The sequence below is a fragment of the Anguilla rostrata genome, unplaced genomic scaffold, assembly GCF_018555375.3.
Source record: "Anguilla rostrata isolate EN2019 unplaced genomic scaffold, ASM1855537v3 scaf0589, whole genome shotgun sequence".
NCBI classification, from domain to species: Eukaryota; Metazoa; Chordata; class Actinopteri; order Anguilliformes; family Anguillidae; genus Anguilla; species Anguilla rostrata.
Window position 1 is genome coordinate 1 of NW_026986073.1, and position 4,863 is coordinate 4,863.

At 41.5% G+C, this 4,863-nt stretch overlaps 1 long non-coding RNA gene across 1 annotated transcript; it reads right to left on the bottom strand.

Moving 5' to 3' along the window:
- Positions 1-15: 15 nt before the first annotated feature.
- Positions 16-4,615, bottom strand: LOC135246616 (uncharacterized). The gene is made up of 4 exons (XR_010327808.1): positions 3,719-4,615; positions 2,095-2,268; positions 998-1,258; positions 16-835 (listed from the first exon to the last, which is right to left on the bottom strand). It is a non-coding gene; the product is annotated as an uncharacterized LOC135246616 (long non-coding RNA).
- Between the last annotated feature and the right edge of the window lie 248 nt (positions 4,616-4,863).

Sequence of the window (4,863 nt, forward strand, 5' to 3'; positions counted from 1 at the left end):
GCACCTAAATGAAAAAGTTAGGCGCACCAGTGCATCCAATGTAAAAAGTTAGTCTGGAGCCCTGTAAATCCAAGGAAGTTATACTTATTTCATACAATACCTTTGTCAGACCACACTTAGTGAACTGTGTGCAGTTCTGGGGACTGTACTACAAGAAAGATATAGAGGATCTGGAAAAGGTTGAAATAAGGGAAACCAAACTGGTTCCTGGTATGAAAGATAAAAGTTTTGAGGAAAGACTTCAGATGCTTAACTTCTTCAAGCTTAGTAAAAGTAGACTCATGGTTATTTGATTGAGTCTTTTAAATTCATAAAGGGGATCAACAAAGTGAACTACAAGAGATTCTTCAGGTTCAGCTCTGTTAGTATGACGAGGGGGCATAAAAGGAAATTAGCAAAAGGTAAATTCCGCACCGACGTTAGGAAGTATTTTTTCACACAGAGAGTAGTCACTGTGTAGAATAGCTTGGCGCATGTCATGTAGTAGAGGCAGAAACTCTGGGGGTTGTCAAGACCAGGCTTGATATGGTGCTGGTTACTGTCTAGTTTGTAGGTAATGCTAGCACTAGTGGTAGGTAGTAAAACGGTGAGCATGTCGGGCTGAATGGCCTATTCTCGTCATTATGTTATGTTATGTTATGTTATTTTTGTTATGATAGACGTGAAACATATTACTGTACTGAAGTGGTCAATATTTTACAATGTCAATTCAGCATTCAGTCATCACCTGTGACCTGATACTACAGACTCTACTGAAAACTTACATTCTGGTCAAGAACCACAAACCTGGCAACCCTAAGACTCATGAGGGTTTATCCTGCTTTTCTTTGTTGTGCTAAAGCAGTTAGAAGAGAGGGATGAGAACAATGTGGACAAAGAAAGAATGCTGGTGGACACAGGAGTAAACAGAGAGAAAGCACTTCATATATTTCACTGCACAGAGCCATAATCACTAATTCTATTTAGTTAAGGTCACACAGTACACAGCACTACTCACCCCAGTCTCTGTAGTTTACAGTTTGGACTCATCAGTGCAGCACAGAGCAGCTTCACTCCTGAATCTCCCAGGTTATTGTAGCTGAGGTCCAGTCTCTGTAGTTTACAGTTTGGACTCATCAGTCCAGCACAGAGCAGCTTCACTCCTGAATCTCCCAGGTTATTGTTGCTGAGGTCCAGATCTCTCAGGGGTGAGTTTGATGACTGGAGAGCAGAGGCCACAATTTCACAGGACTTCTCTGTGAGGTCACAGCTGTTCAGTCTGCAAAAGAGAGTTGATATATTATTGTATTTTTAAATAGCGCAATATCCTGTAAAATGTGATATGTGCAATGTTACAGTAATCATGTTGAGTGATGAAGAGTGATATTGAGGATCTGCAGATATCCACCCCACACTTGCTGCAGCTGTGCTTCAGCTGAACTTACTGTAAGAGGCCCTCTGTGTCAGTTCTGTTCTTTCCTAATACAGCTAGGTCTATTACAGGATCCAGAAGAAGCCATGGGGAGATGACAGACCAGCAGGTTGAAGGAGCCATGTCTTTTCCCCTCTTATTGTAGCTTTCCCCATTGCATACTTGCACAATTAATAAGAGCTTTTCTCCTCTTTCTGCCCTTGCATGTCCACTTCCCATGTGTCCTCAATAGGATGCTTAGCAGGGTGATCTACACTAGATCATTTAAACTTAATCCAGTTATGCAAAGCAAGTTTTACCCATCTATGCCTCAGTGGTATTTCTCCCATCTCATTAGTAATGCATTAATTGGTGTTGTTCTGAGTGCCCCACAGCACAGTTAAACTAAATTTGATCAGATTCAATTAATTTTCATAATTTTGAAGAATGTACGAATAGAACCGGTTTGATGCTTTTCAAAAATATGTTTATTCCAACTGATGTCAGATTTAAAATGTGTTTCTACCAAGAGGAAGAACAGGAAAATGTTGCTTTATTTCTGTGAAGAAAAATAACTCTCTTGTCTATTTTAACATTAAAAACATTAGTAATATCAGTGCTATATTTAGTCATTATTAACATTAGTGCTGTGTTGTGTCACATTGGAACCCTTTTTGATTGAAGGGGTTTGTGTTTGTACTCACCCCAGTCTCTGCAGTTTACAGTGTGGGTCCTCGAGTCCAGCAGAGAGCGCTCTCACTCCTGAATCCTGCAGCTCATTGTCTCTGAGCTCCAGATCTCTCAGCTCTGAGTGAGGAGAGCGCAGGACTGAGGCCAGAACATCACAGCAGCCATCTGTGAGATTACACCAACCCAGCCTGTGGAGAGACCACACACACACACACACACACAAACATGCACATGTACACACACACACACAAACACACAACACACATGCGCACACACACACACACACACCACACAGACACACACACACACACACAGACACACACACATACAACCACACACAAACACACACACAATTGAAATTCACTGCTAATTGTCACACTGTGCACCTTGGCAGCAGATAAATGTGGAATTTCCTATTTGTACAGTACGTGCATTCCTGGGATGTACACAGTACACACAAAAACAGGAAGAGTTTATATTAATTATGTTCATAAAGTATTCTGACTAATCCACAAAAAAAAAGGTTATCACTTGGCTCAATTAACAAAAAATAACTAAAAATAAGGAGCCAATTCAACTCAAGGTTGGGGGCTTCCTGCAAGGATTTCATTAACAAAACTGTTCCATGTTGCGATGATATCACATGGGACACAACATGATTGCAAACATATTTCATTTGCTAACACAAGAAACTGCACTAGTATGATCACTATGGTGTACTTCACCTCACCTTCAGTCTACAAACATCTTTATATTTTAAAAACATTCAATCTTCATCTAATAATGTAACCAAGGCGGCAAATGAAATACACTACATCGCCATCTGCTGGCTGCAGAGAAACACCACAACTGATTATTGCCATTGACTGGTACTACAGGTATATGGAGGACCAAAAATTTAACAATAATAAATAAATAAATGAAATTTAATCTGTCAAGTGCGACTAAACATTTTCATTGGTCGCACCGGTGCACCTGACATTTAGCAGGTCTGTCTGTGTGTGTAGCGTTATTTTTTTCCCCACCCGCATTCTGCGAAGACCCGCCCCTACTCTGCCTCTGATTGGCTCTGACCCTGATATTCTTCTTCGCTGAATGCGGGTGGGGAAAAAAATAAGGCATGTGTGTATTAGTGATGTGCGGATCGCAGTTATATCCGCGGGTACCACGGTTAATCTGCGGATCGGGTGGGCCAGGTCATAAAAATTTACATTCTGATTAATAGCGGATGGGTTGCAGGTGGGTGAAATAATACATCATTATTGAGGAAAATATTAATGCTGGATACTATCTAGTTTGTAGGTAAAATTAGCACTAGTGGTAGGTAGGAAAATGGCGAGCATGTTGGGCTGAATGGCCTATTCTCGTAATTATGTTATGTTATGTTATGTTATGTTATTTTTGTTATGTTATGATAGACGTGAAACATATTCCTGTACTGAAGTGGTCAATATTTTACAATCATGTCAATCATGCATTCAGCATTCAGTCATCACCTGTGACCTGATATTACACACTCCACTGAAACCATACGTTATGGTCAGGAACCATAAACCTGGCAACCCTATATTTCACTGCACAGAGCCATAATCACCAATTCTATTTAGTTAAGGTCACACAGAGCACAGCACTACTCACCTTAGTCTCTGTAGTTTACAGTTTGGGCTCATCAGTCCAGCACAGAGCAGCTTCACTCCTGAATCACCCAGGTTATTGTAGCTGAGGTCCAGATCTCTCAGGGGTGAGTTTGATGACTGAAGAGCAGAGGCCACAATTTCACAGGACTTCTCTGTGAGGTCACAGCTGTTCAGTCTGTAAGGAGAGTTTATATATTATTGTATGATTAAATATCGCAATATCCTGTAAAATCTGATATGTGCAATGTAACAGTAATCGCATTGAGTGATGAAGAGTGATATTGAGGATTTAAAGTTAGTGATGCTCTGAGGAAAATGACTTTGAGAATTAGACATCCTGTTGGACAGAACTCAAATGAAATTTTTACCCAAATGGCCCCCTTTCTTCTGACATTTGGCACAGATACAACCAAAAGTAAAGATGCAAGAAATAACTCAGAAATAAAATCTCTCAGAGTGGATAGTGAGTTAGGCTCTGCTTCTTTACTTTTGCTGGTAACTGTGAGAAACGTCCCACAGCATTGCAAGCCAACACACAGCAAAAGCCAGATTCACTTTAGAAACAAGAATGCAAAAAAGTGATCTGTTCACATATAACCAGGTACTGTAATGCAGTCTGTCTGTTTTGCTGAGGTTATATATAACCATGTAGTGCAGTCTGTCTGTTCTGCTGGTGTTACATATAACCAGGTAGTGAAACCAAAGCTATGTAGGAACTGTTAATGATGCCTTTGAGTTCATTTTGGAATAGTGATCCATTTGATGGTGCTGTCCAAGGAGACACCATTTAGCTTTTTCCAGGCTTCAGGAAACTTCAGAACCTTGTACAGGCCAGACTTTAGCCTGAGATAAGCCACAGAATTACCTCAAAAACAGGCACTTTAACAGTCCCCTGACAAGACCTCACCCTGACACCCATTATATCCTACAATTCCTCTACCTTCCTGTTTTCACTATGTCTACAAATTGTCCAGAGAAATCTGCCACTGTAGGGAACTGTGTGTCTGCGCGCAGCCTCCTCGCCGCCGCAGGGAACTGTGTGTCTGCGCGCGTCGTCCTCGACGCCGCAGGGAACTGTGTGTCTGCGCGCGTCGTCCTCGACGCCGCAGGGACCTGTGTGTCTGCGCGCGTCGTCCTCGACGCCGC